The sequence below is a fragment of the Tiliqua scincoides genome, chromosome 2, assembly GCF_035046505.1.
Source record: "Tiliqua scincoides isolate rTilSci1 chromosome 2, rTilSci1.hap2, whole genome shotgun sequence".
NCBI classification, from domain to species: Eukaryota; Metazoa; Chordata; class Lepidosauria; order Squamata; family Scincidae; genus Tiliqua; species Tiliqua scincoides.
This window is the reverse complement of record NC_089822.1, coordinates 201,199,497-201,218,995: the sequence shown is the minus strand read 5'-3', so window position 1 is coordinate 201,218,995 and position 19,499 is coordinate 201,199,497. Positions and strand designations below refer to the sequence as shown.

The 19,499-nt window shown below is 46.8% G+C and overlaps 1 protein-coding gene across 4 annotated transcripts in view; it reads right to left on the bottom strand.

The window, feature by feature from the left end:
• Positions 1 to 19,499, bottom strand: part of FAM193B (family with sequence similarity 193 member B) — a 65,376-nt gene that overhangs the window by 31,685 nt on the left and 14,192 nt on the right. Inside the window, exon 1 of one of the 4 annotated variants that reach the window (XM_066615787.1) lies at positions 6,935 to 7,007. The exons of the other annotated variants lie outside the window; for them this stretch is intronic. The gene's annotated coding sequence lies outside the window, so the exon portion shown is untranslated. Of the gene's footprint in view, positions 1 to 6,934; positions 7,008 to 19,499 lie in introns of those variants that run through there. 4 annotated transcript variants of the gene reach the window in all.

The following is a 19,499-nucleotide window of genomic DNA, read 5'->3' as shown; positions in this document are numbered from 1 at the left end:
AACAATGATAATCAATGGAACTTACTCCTGAGTAAGTGTGGGTAGGATTGTTAAAAATTTTCCTGCTTGATGATGTCACTTCCAGTCATGACATCACTTCCAGTGGATCCTGACAGATTCTCATTCTAAAAAGTGGGTCCCTGTGCTAAATGTTTGAGGACCACTGCTTAGATTATCATAACTCATCCTCCATACAGCTTGTTAATAAGTGCTGTGACGCTCAGCTCAGGGTCGGCGTTAGGACAAGTTGACCAATTTGGTCAAACTGGACCCCACGCCTGAAGATCCCTCCGCACTGGGGCAGCAAGTGGAGCACCTGCAGCCACAGCTGATGCATCACTGTACTTGACACTCCAGCATGGAATCCTCCATGCTGAAGTGTTGTAAGGAAAGTGCGACGAGTGGAGCATTGCCACTCGCAGCCCTCGTTCCCATCCACTCCTGGGTCCGACTGGCTTGAAACTGACACCACCACCACCCCAGAAGCAGTTGGCAGTGACGCCACTGCCAGGTGCTTTGCCACTGCCGCTCTTCTTAGTGACTGAGGGGCTTCTGCAGGTGTGGGGGACCCACAAAAATATTTTGCATATTTTTTTGCAGCTCCTAGGGCTGGCCCTGAGTCAGCTCTCTCAGTACATTCCTAATTGGTTAGAAATGAGTGGACAAGAGACCTAGCTTTCCATTAAAGTAGGACTGTCCAGCTTTGGACTCTGGTGCTTTTTAAAAAAGCTGTATAGAAAGGAGATTATTGGCCAGTGAAGTTTCTCTCAGAGTTGTAGTTATAGAAGCTACACCTGCTGAAGTACCTTTCTGCTGCTTTTAAAGGTACAGAAGCCTTTTCCTGCACAGTCCTCCAGTATGCAGGAGGGCTGTGCAAAAGTCTCCAAATTGTAAAGTCATTACAAAAGTCTCCAAATTGTAAAGGGCATGCATGGGTGGGTGGGTGTGTCCAGATTACACGCACATAAAGTACTTATAAAAAATGTTTGCTGTGATTCAGAGACTGTAAGGGGAGGGGAAATGCTCTCCTAATACATCTTAGCCAGCAACATGTGCATATAGCTGCACTGTCCTTTTCACTCCACACTTGTAGCAGTCGTAAGTAACATGCTATCTACTGTTCTCCATCTCTTCAAACCCCCTGCACTTTTGTCTTGCTCTGCTGAGCACTGGCTCCTTGAATAAGCGAAAAGACAGTTGGTTAGTATAAATCAGTGGTTCTCACACATTTAGCACTGGGACCCACTTTTTATCTGTCAGAATTTGTCAGGACCCACCAGAAGTGATGTCATGACCGGAAGTGACATCATCAAGCAGGAAAATTTTTGTCAATCCTAGGCTGCAATCCTTCTCACACTTACCCAGGAGTAAGTCCCATTTACTATCATTGTTAAAATAATATACATAGTAGCTTGTTAAAAGTACAAGTCTGCAACATTTCCCCAAATGCAGTCACATCAAGTAGCATCAAGTCTAACATACTAAAAATAAAATATTGAAAAGAATAGAGACCCAACTGAAATTGGCTCACTACCCACCTAGTGGGTCTTCCCACAGTTTGAGAAACACTGGTATAAATTGAATGTATAGAGCTAAAGTGCAACATTAATGCTAAGTGCTTAAATTTCTGTTGGAGTGATGCTTGCCAAAACACTCCTTAGTTGCATTTATGGCTGTAACCCCATTTTATGTTCATAACAAGGATTTCTGTGGTTCAGATAGGGTGAAGGCAACAAATGTACACAGAACACTCAACACACCACTTTTTTTCAATCTAACTTGACTGGATATAAGCGACATTAATTTAAACAGCAGAAAGGATGAAACCAGAGTTCAGGAAGTTAGAGAATCTAAACTGTGGACAGAGAGCTACAGTGACAACTCTCTTCCCCCTTCTTAGCATTCAAGTGCTGTTACTTTATGCCCATTTATCAATAATGCTGTGCAAGCCTATTTGCAATATCAGTACTTCAGCCACTGCCACAGAAAGAGTGTCTTGCTCTTCATTCCCAAACTAGCCCTCTCTTGTCTGGAAAGCCACTCAGTACTTCCCATTTGCACTTCAGGTTTATATTGCACTTCATTACACTAGAATAGTCAGTCTGTCCAAACCACTATAGCAATCTTATGCCAGCAACAGTGACTATTTGTTCTGGGGTGTGTGTGTTTTTTTTCACAGATCTAGAAATACAACATTATGGAAATTAAAACTGATTACAATGCACCATGACTGATTTTAACAAAGCTGTATATTCTCCTGCATTTACTGTACTCAGTATTTGGTTTCTATCGTACTTTATTTTGTGATGAAGATGCTCAAATATCCTTTGCAATAATTAATTGATCTCTGGAAATATTTTACTTTTGGTAGTGATAAACTAGTGTACATCTTTAAGCACTTGAATTCTGGCTTTTGGATGGGTAGGTCCAGGGTTTCTTTGAGGTGACTCTTACAGAAGTATTTCTTCCAGGTAGCCTGTTGTCTTGCTAGTGTTCTAACCTACTTCTCTCTTTGACAAAGCAGCATGCTTGAACTTGAGCTGAAGGCAGAGATCATGTCACTTCCTGGCAGTGCAATCCTATACATCGGGGTAGGCAACCTTTGTGGCGATGACATCACCACAACATTGCCAAACTTCTGGGTTGCTGAGCTCCATGCTGTATGGAACTCGGCTTGGGAGACCAAGCCTCCAATTCAATTTGCCACACACCTGAGTCTTAATGAGATTCCGGAGTTGCATCTGGAGGTGCGTCCGAGTCCCACCTCCAGTATCACAGAGTCCTGATACTGCCGTATCCCGGGTATGAGTGCCATCTGCCAGTAAGCAAGAGACTCGGGACTGCAGGCTGAATAACTTTGGTTGATGGGCCAGCCCACAGACCATAGGTTGCCAACTCCACTATAAATGGCTACTCAGAAGTAAGCCTTGTTGAGTTTAATGGGACTTGTGTCTTAATAAATGTTTTGAATTGCAGCCTGAAGCAGGTAAATCACGCACACCTCCAATAATGAAACCATAGATATTCATGCCTTTTTAAATATTCAAGTCTAAATCAAGGATGACTAACTTCTTGAATCTAAGGGCTGCAAGCTTCCTGGTCAAGTTGTTCAAGAGCCAGCTCTCTCCCCCAAGAATGATATCATTGCCCCCCCCAGCCAGACCTGGTGAGCTTGCTCTTGCCACTCCCACCTCCAGGCAAACTGACAGAGAAGGGAGGATATACACATTGAAAAGCAAGGCTGGGAAACTTGTGCCACTTCTTACTTGTCTATTTAATGCAGGGTGGTCCAGCATGCAGCCTACAAGGCCCTTTAGGTGGCCCTTGGAAGTCCCGCCACAGCCTCCACCCACTGCCTCAGTGGCTTTTTGATCTCCCTGCTGCACCATTCTAGCTTCCCCTTTAGAGAAGGAGAAGCCGTAACAATGTGGCAGGGAGATTAAAAAGTTCTGCTGCATCCACTGCTGCCTCTGCCTCCTGAGCCTTCTGAGGGCACAATCCTAACCCCTTATGTCAGTGCTTTCCAGCACTGACATAAGGGCAATGCAGCTCTGAGGTAAGGGAACAAACATTCCCTTACTTTGAGGAGGCCTCTGTGAGTGACACCCAACTGCAGGATGCAGCACATGTCCCACTGACACTGCTATGCCAGTGCTGGAAAGGACTGCGCCTTAAGTGACCTCAGCGGTGAAGAACCTGGAAGTAATCGGCAGTGTCATCATCACATCACCATCAATTACTTCTGCGTCTGCACAGTTGGGGGGGGGGTGACACCAGGGTTGTACAGCCCCTTGAACCACCCTGATTTAGTGCATTTTACAAACAGTTTTTTCCAAGGAATCTAGAGTGGCATGCATTGTTCTTCCTTTGCCTTTCAGTTTCACAACAACCCTGTTAGGTGGGTTGAGCTGAGAGACAGTCCCTGCTAACTGGGCTAATAGACAACTTTTTAGATGATGATGCTGGTATAGTTAGTGTGGGACTGCCCCCATTCATCCCTGCATAGCATCTTTTCAGTGTCTGTATGCTGGTATTCCCTTTGCATCTTTAAAAATAAAAAGTGTGTGCCTTTGAAGGCAGGAAACCCTCTTTCATTTATTCTACCAAGTAAAATGGTTGGCAACCTTCAGTCTCGAAAGACTATGGTATCAGCCTACAGCACCCAGTATTCCCAGGCGGTCTCCCATCCAAGTACTAACCAGGCCTGACCCTGCTTAGCTTCCAAGATCAGAAGAGATCGGGTATGTGCAGTAAATTCCTTTATGAATGTTTGTTGAAAAGCAGAATATAAATATTGCTAGTAATAAAAACAGAGACGGGCCTAAAGTCACCCAGAAAGCTTCACAGCTGAGTAGGGCAGTGGTTCTTAAGTTTTTCTGTCTCCACAGACATTTACACTCCTAAAAGGAGACTTGGGGAGCCCCAGAGCGCTAATGCGAACTGGTCAGGGAGCAGAAGGCAGCCACTTGCTCGTGGAGCCACTGAAAGGGTCTCCTAGTACTTTTTGAGAAACACTGGAGTAGGGAATTGAACCCAGGTCCTTATCTGACATGCTAACCATTATACCACACAGGCTACTTTGGAGGTGATCTCTTATTCCCAAGGGGAAGGGCCCTACAAAGGAAGGTGCAGAGTTCTTCCTCCTACTACCCCTTCCTATGCTGGACTGGGATTGTGAGATAGAGAGTCTGTGAAGGCAGAAGTCATGCTGTGTCTTTGATGCATCATTGGGGAAAGACATGGGCCACTGTCATCTGACCATCCCTGCTCTGGAAGAGGTGGGCCAATTCTGTTTCCCTCACCTCACTGTGAACCTGTTATATGGCCCATGGACCTAGTGTGTCTGTTGCACACTTTTTAATACCAAGATAGGTATCTGCAGAGAATGGATAAGTAACAAGGCACATTAGCACATCTTAAAGCCTATCAAGGAGTTCATTTATATGCTACTTTCTCATCATTCTCTGAATTATGAAGATAGCATGCTCTGCAGCAGGTCAGATTATCACTTGCTAAACAAGCACACATGCTCTGAGATGGTAAGCTCCCTCAATCATTTCTGCAGCAGGCAGAGGAAGCACAAAAGGACAGGAAAGGTTTAGAAGGCTTGCTTACTAGTAATGCAATTTCATGGCAGTGTGGTATTCCTGATGCCAGGTCAGGAAGATGACATTTGAGATGCTGCATCCTAGCCATGGATAAAACTGTCTCTCTGCTTCCTTCACCTGAAATACCCAACGAACTGCACTTGCCAGCCATACTGAAAAACCTAACTGTGTATAAAAATGAGCAGCAGCCTGGCCCTCTTGCAAGGCTGAAAATGTCTTGCAGACTGGCATAGTCTGCAGACAAGCCCCCACTTTCACAGACTCTGTAGAACTCTGGCTGAGTCTCCTGCAGGTCTGCTGTCTGCCAACAGCAGCCTGGCTTCCCAGAAGACTAATTCCACAATCCTTAGTTAACACAAAGCTGTCCTGGGGATTTGCCACCTCCGAGTACACATGGTTAAAGCCAGATAGTGGAGTAGCCTGCCCAGTGCCTACAGCATAGCGCTACCTATCGAGAAGCAGACCCAATGGGCACCCTGGATGGGCTCCCACATATCCTCCTCTGTCCATGCCAGGTTCTAGCTCTTTCCCTGGCTCCAGCTGCATTCTGCTTGCAGCACAGCTCCTGTCCAATCACCCCACAATAACTCAGAACAGCTCCACAAATTCACCCTCATGCCACCATCCAGTTGGGAGAACACCATTCCTCTCGGAGGACAGAGCATCCCGTACACAGTGACCTTCTGTGGAGTGCTGGTCAATGGTGTCTGCTGTCTATGAGTTCACTAACCACACATCTGCCTGCCCCTCCCTCCTAAAAAGCAGCCTTCCTGCAAAAAAATGTCTCTTCCCAGCAAGCAGCAATAGTACAGCCTAGTCTGCTTTCATACAGCAATCTTTCTAAGAAGTCTGGGCTGAACAAAGCCCCACAAGACTGCCATCCCCTACCTGCTGGGAGGGGAGAGATGCATGGGGCTGAGACAGGCCCAGACACACTCCAAAGGACAAGATGCAGCATAGCTCCGGTGCAGGGCCCCACTCTGTTTTCAGCCCCACAGAGAAGCAGATGAAATGGAAGAACAATGCTGAAAAGGCTGGGCTATAGGTGGTGGCACTGACTTTTGCATGTTGTGTGGGGAAGGCCTGTTGTCTTGTACAGGTGAATAAAGATATATGGTTACAAGGAAACGGACTAGATGCAATATATAAAGCATGCACACAAGTCATATACTGCCTTGGTGGTAATACAGTCTAAGGTGCAGCCAACCTATTGAATGGTGTTTCCTGGAGGAAGCAAGAAAGGGGCACAGGGTAACTGCCTAAGCAGCCTTTGGCATGCTGGGGTGGACACAAGCACAAGGAGTGCTGCAGGCGAGTAAAGAGGTAGATGCTGCATGCTAAGGGAAAATCTATAGGTCCCCCATATGGGCTGGGGGGGGCACGAGCGTAGCTGAGCCTGAATGCGATATGCATAAGGCGCTGGGCGAATGAGTGCGCTGAGTGGTGGGGATCGGGGCCTGAAGGGGCGAGGGGGAGCAGGTGGCTGGAGAGTGTGGGGAGGGAACGGCTCGGGCACAGCGCGGCAGCCGGGCTGGCCCCCGATCCAGGCAGCCTGGTCAAGGTGGACCTCGAGGTGACTGCAAGGCGCATCGTGGGTGCTGGAAGCGCGCTGGCGCTGGCAGGCAGGCAGGCAGGGTGCTCGGGCAACGTGCTGCGGGAGCCGCATCGGGAGGGTGACCGGGGCGGGCGGGCGGACGGGTCCCCTGCAGGCGGAGGGAGCCGGGGGAGGCGGTCGCGCCGCAGAGGGCGCGGGCGAGCCGTGCCCGGGCAGAGGGGTGTGGATGGGCTCGGCTCAGGGGCGGCGGGCTGCGGCGCGCTCCCGGTACCTGCGAGGCTCTGCCCTGCTCCGCGCCGCTCGCCGCCGCCGCCTCGGGCGCCTCTGGAAGGCCGGGCCCGGCGGGGGGCGCGGGCGGCTCCGGGGGGGCCGCTGCTCCCCCCGCCCGCTCCCGCCGCGCCCCCGCCGCGCCCACCGCCTTGTTCCGCCTGCGAGTCATGCCCGTCCTTCGCCGCCGCCGCTCACGCCGCTGTCGCTCCCGCCGCCGCGAACGCCGCCGCCGCCGCTGCCTTCAGAGAGGACAACAGCCAATATGGCGGCGCGGCCCGTCCGGCCCCTGCCCGCGGGGGGAAGCCTCCGCCGCCATCGCCGGAGCGGGCAGCGGCTGGGCAGCGCGCCCCCCAGCGGCCGGAGGAGGAGGCGCCGCCGTTCCTGGCTCCAGCGCGTGTGCAGGAGCCGCCGGAGGGCTCGGTCGGGGTCCCGCTGCCGTGCCGGGCGGGGGGGTCCCCTGCAGCTCAGTGGGTCCCCCGCCCCTCTGCAAGCAGCCCCCCAGCAGCTGCGCCCGAGCCTCCCCTGGGCACAGCCTCTGAAGGGCATGGAAAAGCCGGGCCACCACCACGGAGGGGAGGCGGCTTCCCCTTCGGTTGCTCCCCTGGTGACTTTTGCTGTCAGCACCCAAGCGCCCAGGGGTGCCCCTTGCCCTGGGGGCGTCCACCTCCGGGCCTCCCTCCCCCAACACTTCGCTCCCTTAAGGTGCAGCAGCGCAGAGTTGCAAATTAAGATTATAAACAAATAAGCTATAATGGGGAGCCTGTGATTGTTCAGCCATCTGACAGCCCCCTCCTGTGCTTGTCTACTCAGAAGTAAATCTCATTGTGGTCAATGGGACTTACTCCCGGGTAAGTGGGGATAGGATTGTGGTCTGAGACACTGTAAGGCACAATCTTGCCTGTTTGCACAGTGGATGTTAAGTCCTTTCTGGCCCACGTTGCATATACGCAACAGGGACTCAATGTGTACACCTGTGGAACAGGCAAATTAATAGAAAGGCAAATAAATATTTAGGTCGCTGGAGTAGCTATGCAGTATCATTACAACAATAGGGTTAATTACAGATTTTAGAAATATGTGTTGGCATACACTCACCCCAAGAAAATTGTGGTACAAAGCCACACATACATGTCCATGCAGGAATGATAGAACTTCATGTTAATTATTAAGAATGTGTTTACTGCTTTTCAACATTAAAGTTCTCCCAGTGGTTACAAATTATAATAAATCTAAAAAGCAAACTGAAGATACATTGGACAGGTAATAGTAAGCCAATATATTATCTGGGAATCATATTCAAAGATAAGATTATTTAAAAATAACTTGTTTAACTGCTAATCAGTAAAATTAACTTTGCCCACATTAAACTTCTATTTGGTAGAAAAGCTGCATTAGAACTTTCAGCCCAATCCTAACTAACTTTCCAACCCTAATGCAGCCATGCCAACAGGGTGTGCACTGTATCCTGCAGTGGAGGGGGCAGTCAGGGGGGCCTCCACAATGTAAGGGAACATTTGTTCTCTTGCATTGGGGCTGCACTGAAAAGTTGGTTAGAACTGGACAATGTTGATCAAAAATATAAATACCTTTGAACATTGGATGTTCCTAATACAGGTGCGTGCCACTTAATGAAGGGGATACATTCTCCAATCCCCATTGTTATGTGATTAGGTCATTAAGTGAACATTCAGTCCAGTCTATTGCCTTTGTGTAAACAGTGTCTTGCCCTGCCAAACCCTAGCTGGCTGCACAGGCTACTGGAGAAAGATTACCTCTTCTTTGCATTAAGAGCCTCTGTTCTGTAAACAGATACTCTGCTGCAGGCTGTGGAAGACTCGATTACCTCATTAAGAGCAACTTTATTGTGGTTTGACCACCATTATATATGCAGTTCATTGTTAAGCAAATGGTTGTTAAGTGGCACACACCTGTATAGTTCAATTGCACAAGGCAGTCCAATGTGCACTTATTTGGGAATCAGTTCCATGGAACTTACTTCTGGGAAATGTGTGGAGTGAGGTAAGTCACACTGTCACAGAAGGAGCTTGACAATTACAGTTGTCGTTTATAGTCATGGTTATACTTGCACTAACTGGTTATACTACTGGAATGAAAACTGCAATCCTAACACAGACCTTAGCCAAATGTAGTGTGTAAAAAAAAAAAGTCTACTCAGGATCAGCATCAGGAGACCTTGGAGCACAACCTGGTGAGGAGACTTTGTGCACACGTGCAAAGTACCCACACACATACCTTCCCTCTCAGCATACCTTGTCCCTCTGGCTTGTTCACATCCCAAAGCCAAAGCCCCAGGTAGGCTGTGGTGGTGGCAAACAAGGCAGTTCCTCAACCCCATGCTGACTTGTTCAACAACAGCCTTGCTGCTGGGAAGCACTGCCAGATCCATCTGGAGGATAGTGAGGAGAGAAGAAGAAATGCCCTATGTGGCAAGAATACCAGCAAGCAAACAGGGCCTTATTGGCCACTGGCAAAGGGAGGGCACATTCTCTTCCCCAGCAGCCAATGCAGTTGAGTCTGGCAATGCTCCCTGGTTGTGATGCTACCTCCAGAAAGCAAATGGGGGTGGGGGGAGAACTGCTGTTTGTGCTGCTGCTACCAATGCCAGTTGAACCATTGGCACCACCATTGCCTGCTGGCTGTCCCAAGCAACCACATAAAAGACACTTATAAAGTTTGCTAGTCACACTGATCTTTGCAAAAGAAAATCATGTCCAAAACAATACTTCAGGTAACTGAAAATGAAAGATACAATTTACTAGTCACATGCCATACCTCTGATCAAACTGATGGAAAGGCATAAAGTGTCAGCAAGAATAGCATTACAGTATGTTGCCTTCTTCCACCACACTGACAATGGACTTCAGAGATAGCCTCTTGCTTCTATTCTTAACTGGAGTTTGCTGCCCCCTTAGTATGCAGCAGAGGGCACTGTCCCCTTTATTCTCAGCAATATTAATACAACTTGTTCTGCTACTATATAATTTGACTTGCATTTATGTTGCAGCTATTGGACAAATGTAGACTGAAGTATGGATTGTCCCTCGTTATCCACTGGGGTTCTGAACCCCAGTATATAAAAAAATCAATGGATAAAAAAACAGTGGTAAAACAGATTTAAAGACCCACTTCCAGGTTTCTTACCCCTCTGTTGATCCTAATGGAATAAGGTCTTGCCTTGACAACTGCAGGGGTTTGATTCTGGGACTTTCTGCCAATACCATAAAATAAAAGCAGTTGAAAAAAATTAACAAGTGCATCCCTTTACAATTGTGGTTTAAAAACAGCTTTTCTTACTGTTGCAACCAACAGTATTTATATACCGCTTTTCAACTAAAAGTTCACAAAGCGGTTTACAGAGAAAAATCAAATAACGTAAATGGCTCCCTGTCCCAAAAGGGCTCACAATCTAAAAAGATGCAAATGAATACCAGCAGACAGCCACTAGAACAGACAGTGCTGGGGTGAGGTGGGCCAGTTACTCTCCCCCTGCTAAAAAAAGGAACACCCACTTGAAAAAGTGCCTCTTACCCAATTAGCAAGGGAAAGTCAGCAATTAGAGTTGCAGTGGCAGTCAGCAATTAGAAATGCAAAGGCCCCCCTGCCTTTGCCTGGCTCAGCTGAAGAATGGAATGCTCACTTGCATGACTGTCTCTCTACAACAGTAAGAAAAGCAGTTTTTTCAAACTATGATTTTAAAGGGATACATTTTTCCCTTTCTTAGCACATTCCTTCTCATTTGTACTGGCCATTCGTGTTGAGTCAAATTCATGTATAAAAAATCCATGTATAACAAGGTTAGACCTGTATAAGGACTCTGCTCCTTCTGTGTTGAGGAACAGCTGTCCAGAACATCATTATTTTACATAAATTGGTGTTCCAAGAGATACTTCCTAGTTCCAGGACTACATTTATGTGATTAAAATATTTTCATCTACCTGTTGCTAAGTCAACTTCCAACTATTATATCCCAATATTTTGACATCTCCATTTGCCAATGTCCCTCCACACCAGCCATTTTCAACCAATGTGCCTCAGCACACTGGTGTGCCGCGAGTGGTCCACAGGTGTGCCACAGGAATTTAGTGGAAGGTCATTTATTAATAGGGCCAATGGGAGATGTGAGCCCCCACTGGCAGCATGGTGTGCCTTGTCAATTGTCAAAAACCTGATGGTGTGCCTTGACCATTTTTAGTACCTTCTCAGTGTGCCGTGAGATGAAAAAGATTGAAAATCACTGCTCCACACTAACTCATTTTAGCCTATGTGATTGTACAGAACAAGCCTATGCATGCCTACTGAGCAGGAAGTTCCATTTTATTCAGAGAGGTTTACTCCCAGGAAAGTGCATACTGTATAGGATTGCAGCCTTAGTCACAGGTTTCTGTTTCATGCCTTATCTAGCTTGCCAAACATCTCTTCAGTAGCAATCCAGACCTTTGTTCTGAGAAAGTGATAAACAGTGGATAGATCATCAACAGTTACAGGTTTCCTGTAAGTTACAGGCATACAAGTTGGAGGGGACGGGACTTTCTGCAGTTACATGTCATGGTACCATTCTATAGTAATGCTTGTTTCTAAAGGAACCTGGTCCTTCAGGTTCAGAATGCCTTTCTTCTAAACCAAAACAAATGACCTTTCCTCATGCAGTATTTATCTAAGACAGGCCCATGATGATTAGGCCTTGATCATATGACAGGAGATGAGTTGCAACAGGATATACCCCATCATGTGACTAAAGTCACATCTTAATGCCTTATGTTTCACTAAGTAAAAATATTGAGTGGGCTGGCTGTAATCCCTTAGCCAAGTGGTGTTGCAGTCCTCCCTGCATGGTTTTCCTCCCACCCAGACAGTGGCTTAGAAAAAGCCAAGTGAGTACTAAAGATGTTGAGCAGTGCCAGTCTGAGACCTTGTCACACCCAAGGTGGAATGCCAAAGGATGCCCCCTTTACCCAATGATGTGCCAGCTTCTAGTCCTCCCCTTCTCCAATGTTCTTGTTCAGCACTCCCCTCTCCTCCACAACTCCAGGGAGGAGGTGGTGGCTGGCCAGTGAAGACATTAGGCAGACAGAAATGGGCATACTCTCCCCAACAATCTGCTGCCTGAGGCAACAATTTCAGTTGGCCTCATGGATGGGCTGGCCCTGCTATTTGGTTGGTTGGTTGATTAGCAACCTTCAGTCTTGAAAGACTATGGTATAAGCCTACAGCACCTGGTATTCTTAAGCTGTCAACCATCCAAGTACTAACCAGGTCTGACCCTGCTTAGCTTCTGAGATCAGATATCAGGCATGTGTAGGGTAACTGTTGCTGCTATTGAACCAGAGGTTTACTTGAGCCAGACCTCATTGCCATACCCGACTCCTTTGGGTATGGGCAACATGCATTTCCTGCACCTGTGTAAACCAAAATCATTTCCTACCCTGGCAAAATTATGAATAAGAGACAGCTGAACTGGAGTGTGTGATTTCTAGGCAAATTGAAGGCCTGTCATGTTTTAAGAACTGATTGAGGCACCCTCTGCTGAACAAGCAAAAAAAATATTATTTTACGTATCCTGGTGCAAACCTGTTTACTGATAGTGTACTGTAGTAACAGGCAGTCCGGCAAACAACTGCCTCAGAAAATGCACTGTGAAATTTGTATTGTGCGCTTGCTTCAACTAAAGGTATTTTCTTTCTAGTATTGATAGAAGGGAAGAGTTTTGCAGCACCATGAAGATAGACACTTTTGTAATGGCACAAGCTTTCAGAGACTAGAATCTACTTTGTGAGATACACGGAGTGTATCTCAGCCGGTACAACCCATATATCTGTATATCTGTTCACCATTCATCTGTCTGTATGGGTACATAGAAGATGGGAAATGGTGTATCGTGAGGCCTAAAGACCACAAAATGCAAAAGGTACAGTCTGACATTTTTATGCAAAGCTCACAGGAATACAAGATAAGTACAGCAACTATTCACAAAGCAGTAATTGGCAGTGATACCATCTTCCTCCACAGAGCCCTAAATGAATAGAATCAAGCATGCTGTTAAATTCTAGTTCAGCAGTTTTTCACTCAAGTCTCCATTTGAAGGGGCTTTTTTTGCTGAATAATGGTGACTTTTCATTCAGCAACAAAGTATCTTGAGAGACTGGAATGTTCTCCTGCTGGTTTCTGAATGGTGCTTCTTTTAATATCAGATTTGTAACAGTTTATTTTGGGGGATATAAACCTGTTTGTCATACCTAGATAGCAAAAGGACAGATGATAGCACATATTGCTGCGGAAGATGCTCAAGCAAATGAGCCCATGGTGGTATGACTGATGTTCTCAGGTCCCATAAAAGTCTAACGTGGTGGACAAAGTTGGAATCCGAGTTTGTTGCAGTGCCTGGGCTCTGGGTTTGTATAATACTTTCTTACTGTCAGCTACTTTGGAAAGATTGTGGCAAAATGTGAGGTATAAATTTTATTAATTCAATATTGGATTGGATCAATATTGAACCCACAGTTGGACACTGTTTTAGATGGGGGAGCTCTGTGATCAAGGACATTCAGACCACCCCTGGGAAAGAAATGTCCAGCTTGATAGGGATATGTTGGAGTGGTTTCAGCAAGAAACTGTAGGCAACAAGAAGTGCCATAGTTGTGCGACATGCCCAAAGAGAAAGAACACCACTTGAGCTTTGCACAGAAATGTCACAGGCTGTATCTCTTGTAGTGATGACCTTTTGGTTCCTCTGCTCACTCTCCATACCACTTTCTCTCTTCTATACTTTATAAAATGCCAATCAAAGGTGACATTTCATGCATCTGACAGCATGGGCTCCAGTCTAGGACTTTTCAGCTGTCTTTTTCCATCCAAGTACCATTTTCTCAAGTGCCACCTTTGCAAATACCACCAGTCACCTGAGCTGGAAGCTGTGAACAGGACTGCACACTTGCCCCACAGTTGGTGCTTGTGGTATGCACCTGCCTTTCCCAATCTGTATTCTCTTAGGAGGATCAGGCAGCTGCACAGCCACATCTTGCCCACTGGTGCACTTCCCAGCTATCTCCTCCTCCAACAGTGTTGGGTCAGGTGGGGCAGTGCCATAGTGCCACCACAACAGCAGATAGGCATCAAGAAACTGGGCAAACCAGCTCCTGCCCAAGTGAACTGAGATTAGGAAGGTGAAACAGTGAAATAAAGAAGAGTTATTCACAGGAGTTGAAGTTACACAAAATGCTGGAAGGAGAATAAGGAGGAGGAAACCAGGAACTTGCAAGAATGAAGCAACTGTCCAAGGAACAAGATGGAAGGGGATGTGGGCAGAATGTTGGCAGAGAGGTTAAAAGGCAAACTGAAACCAATCAAATAAAAAACGCTAATCGTTTACAGGGTACTTTCCCTATCTATCCCTATCCCTATCTATGGAGAACTCGTGCAAGGAAAGCGCCCTACAGGTAGACCACAGCTGCGATACAAGGACATCTGCAAGAGGGATCTGAAGGCCTTAGGAGTGGACCTCAACAAGTGGGAAACCCTGGCCTCTGAGCAGCCCGCTTGGAGGCAGGCTGTGCAGCATGGCCTTTCCCAGTTTGAAGAGACACTTGGCCAACAGTCTGAGGCTAAGAGGCAAAGAAGGAAGGCCCATAGCCAGGGAGACAGGCCAGGGACAGACTGCACTTGCTCCCGTTGTGGAAGGGACTGTCACTCCCGAATCAGCCTTTTCAGCCACACTAGACACTATTCCAGAACCACCTTTCAGAGCGCGATACCATAGTCTTTCGAGACTGAAGATTGCCAACATGTTCCCTATTCTAAATATTCATACTGTACCAGATCTTGGCACTTGCACTTATACCTAGCCAAGCAGGAAGGCAACCCTTGCCTACATATCCACTGCCTGGACAAGAAAGCAGGACAGATGACCAAAGGAAGGTGCACAATCCCTCTTTTTATAACCTAGGCATTAACCAGGTTTTACCTCTGGGGCTGGAGAGTTGGAGTCACCTGACCACCTTGAATTTCCCACTCTTGGGAATGGGGGGAGCGCTTCACAATCCTGTGAGCTGGCTCAATGTCAAATTCTTTGTTTGTCAGAGAAGAAGAAGAAGAAGAAGAAGGGCAAACAATAAGTAACAATATGGCAATGTTACTGTATCTGAATAACTCAGCTCACTCTGACTCCTTGAGGCTGCTGATCCAACATAGGAACCCCCTAAAAGGTCCAAAACAGATGGGAATTAATTGCAAATCAGGGATTTTCACCACCTACCTATAGATCCAATTCAGCACTTTATCTGCCTTGGAGATCACTATCAGCAAAGAAAGCTCTACAGCCAATTCCAACTGACTATGTAAATTTTTGCCTGCTGTGCTGGGGCACTGTGCCTAGTTTATAAATTATTTCCCAGTGACCCTTATCTGTGCTGTGGGATATTGCTGACAAGCTATTCAGAGTAATAAAAGATTCGCAGATGCAAGAATACTTACTTTAGAAGACTACTGTGAAGAGCAGATTAACCCATTTTTGCCCAGTCCACAGATGTACACATTTGACCCCTGTTGCACAGGGGACCAAATAGCTTAAAATCACTGTCTCAGGTCTGACTCCATCTTGCAAGCCTGCAACCATTTTGTAGCAGCTATAGGAACAGCACTAGTCAGAAGGTTAAGAAGAAGTGCCTTCCGTTGAATCTCAATTTGACTGGGGGAGAGGCTTGATAAGGGGCTGGACCTCAAGGTCTGGCTATTTGGGAACTAGCTGCAGCTGTGATTCTCCTATTGGGAGGGGGCAGAGTGAGTGACTGACAATAGCTTCAGGTGATGAGGTCATTTTTCTGAAGTTTCTGTTCCGAATCTTTGGTTGGCTAAGAGCAAGTTTAAGGTATAAAAAACACATGTAATTGGGAAGGGGTGAGGTGCTTGTTGCTATTCCACTGTGGATGATTAGTAGATAAGCTAACTTTTTCTTATGATCAGGAGTGGGAAAGATCCCAGTGAATCTTAGGAACAAGTAAGCTTAGCTTGATTGTTTTAGCATTGTGTATGTAATTATTGTCTGAAATTTCTAAATGCCTTTCAAGTATTAACCTTAATTCTATGCTTTAAATAAAGTATTTGAAAATTATAGGCTTGTGTTTGGGTTAGCACAAAGGAACTTGATTCATTCAAGTCTGGCCTAGGTCACTCAGTCTGTGACTACAACAAATCAGTCTTCAGTCCCTGGAGTTCGGGGGGAGCTCAATGTGTGCAAGAGCTAGAGAGGTCACAGGGATGGGCAAATTCAGTGTGGCTTGACTTGAGTCAAGTCACGAGTCTCTGCCCCCTATGACTTGGCTTGAAAATTAGTCATAATGGGGACATTTTCCAAGTTGCCTTTTTGCAACTCAAAAAGACTTGAGTCATGAGTCTTTTGGATACATGTGTGTGTGTGGGGGGGGGGGAATGGGGCTGCTGCCAGGCTGTTTGTGTGTGTTGGAGTTCTCTTTCAACACTCCCCTGCTATCCTCATCACATCTGTAAACAGGGTGGGAGGGGGTGGAATGGACTGTGCTAGAATGGGGACAGAAGCGACAAGAGGGAGGAAGGTCACATGCAGCAGCTGTGAGGCTTACCAGGACAATTGGATCCTTTGCAGTTCTACTCATAAGTAGTCCCACAGCAGCCAGTTATTCAATAGGGCTTGCTCTCCCCCAAGTAACAACAGTGCTCACAGCAGCCATGTGATTGGAAAGCCTGACTGCTACAAACCTCCCCCCAACCTCTGCCTCCTTTTATCCTGGGCTGCTCCAGTCAATCCTATGGCAAGAACCCCTTGGGCTCCTCTTTCTGTCCTCCCTCATCCGAAGGAAAAAACCATACTGGCCATCCTTCATCCAAGGATCATAGGTTCCTTCCTATCAAAGATGTTCAAGAGAGCCTGCTCCCACCTCCCACCTCTTGCCTGGATGCAAAAGCAAACATTAACCCTTTCCTGGCTGGAAACTCCCTGATGCTCACCCAGTCTGAATGATGGCCCAGTGAGGCTTTTCACACCATGAAAACAGTAAGCAAGCACACCCAGACTCATGTCTGCATGTGTGGGGACAAGTGCCAAATGAAGGGGCCCTTGACTCAAGTGTTTTGCCAAGTCTTCCATGCATGCGACGCAAGTGTAAATGAGTCAGTGAAAGATGCTGATTTTTGTGACTGAGTTCCCATCCCTGAGAGATAGCCTGTAGGGCTTCAGCTTCCCCTTTACTGAAGGACTGGCTGTTAGAAGAGGTGGTGACACCTACTGGAGGGCAGTTTGCCCTGTTGACTTGTATGCTTATGTGTTTGACCAGTCAGGTGAATGTGTACAAGAAGTTGTACTCAGTGCTTGGCCTATTTGCCTGGAAACTGTACCCTGCTTTCTCATGGAGTGCTAAGACCTTGAGAGGGTAGGATACATAACAATTGGGAACATGTATTTCTGACTCACTGGGAGTGTTAAGGCAGTGAAACAACTAGGTTTATTTACATTTTCAGACTTTCATGTAGGAGCCGATTTCATCTTCCTGGAGGTTATGCTCAGATTGAATTCCTTTGCAGTAAAGGATAGGGCAAAAATGGTAAGGCCTCACAGGCCTAGTTAGAAACAAAGGGCCCACAACAAATGTGGACAGAGGTGAGCAACAGGCAGCACAACTTCTGTCTAGCAACCACTCAGAGGGAGCCACAGGGATTGTCAAAACCCATCAGGATGATTGAAGTCATTGCCTTAGCTAATAGACTGATGAGGGGGCACTTACCTCTGTCCACTCATTTGCCTTATACACACACACACACTCTATATACTCTGGAGTATATAGGGCAGAAGTATGAACGTAGTGAGCGAGAGCATCTCCAACACACCAGCCTCTCCTTCACACTTCTACACTCTGTCCTTCCTTTTCCAATCCAGGAAGTGAGAGGAGCAGAGATTGGCACATCACCAGGTAAGAGAGGTAGCATTTGGCACACTGCCTTGATGCCAGCAGGTCTTGGGCCAACCCAAGCAATCAGTAAGTTGCAGATAGGCCAGTAGGAAGCCCTTTTGGATCAGATCAAATGTTCATCTAGTTCAGGGGTCTCTAAACTTTTTGGCTGAAGGGCTGCATCAAATAACTGGCACAGTGTCAAGGACAGGAAAAAATTAAATATAAAATTTAAATCAATACATTACAGATGGAACTTGAATGAATGGAGCTCAAATGTCCAAGATCTCTCCAAGCACCAACACAGCCCAAGAAATAAAACACACACTTAAATGAACCCCCATTCCCCCACCCCAGGGGTGTCCAAAGTTTTTGGCAGGAGGGCCACATCAGCTCTCTGACACTATGTCGGGGGCCGGGGAAAAAAGAATTAATTTACATTTAAAATTTGAATAAATTTACATAAGTTTACATAAATGAATATATTAAAGATGAACTTATATGAATAAATGAAGGTCTTGCAATAGCTCAAGGCCTATAAAAGGCCTTGCACAAAGCAAGGCTGGCCTTTCCTTTATTGCCGCTACTGCATCACAGACATGAAACAGCAAGCAGTGGAGGGAGCCCTCATCCCACAGCTCACATGAGAGGTCAAACAGTTGCCCTCACACTGAGAGCAATTGTGTTGGGCCACTGCAGGCGCCAACAAATCTCCGGAGGGCCAGAGGCTTATTGGATACTGGGGGCTCCCTGTGGGCCGCATTGAGAGGCCTTGAGGGCCGCAAGTGGCCCCAGGGCCGGGGTTTGGGCACCCCTGCCCCACCCCATAAGCACAACTTTTTGGCTGAAGGGCTTCATCAAATATCTGGCACAGTGTCAAGGGCCAGAAAAAAAAAATACTGCTGGTTGTTTATTTTATTGTTGCTGTTTTTATGTATTTTATGACTTTTAAATGTTGTTAGCCACCTTGGGTGCTCCTCAGGGAGAAAGGTGGATTACAAACAAACAAATCTGGTTGTTTTTGGACAACTGGGTCAAAGGCTCTCAGGGGATCAGAGGCTGGCTGCTGGCCAGACAGAGAGTCTCTATGGGCCACATCTGGTCCCTGGGTCAGGGTTTGGAGATCCCTGATCTAGTTCAGCAACCTGTATAAAACACTGGACAGCCAGATGCCTCTGGGAGTTCTTTGAGCAGGCATGAAGACAACAGATCTCTCCCACTGTGTGCCTCTTCAACTCTTATTAGCCAGTGATGTGCAGTCAGGGTAGGCAGAGCCTCACCTAACCTAGCAAGTAAAAAAAAGAAAAAACCTAAAAGCGTACCTTTTGCCTTTCCTAAGCTGTTACTTTCTGCTCTGTTCATTTAAAGCAGGGGTCTCCACACCCCAGCCCAGGGGCTGCAGCAAGCCTCTATCTGGCCTGCAGCCATCCTCTTGTCCCCTAAAAGCCTCAGGCCCACTTGGCCAAACGTGACAGGAACTATGCTCTGGTTGTGTCTGGGGGGGTGTTCTAAGGGCCGTAGAGGTTGAATGAATGAGCTCATTCATTCACTCATCTAAGTTCTAGCTCTATTTATATAAATTTTATATTTAAATTTCTTTTCCGACCCTCAACACCTTGCCAGGCATTTGAT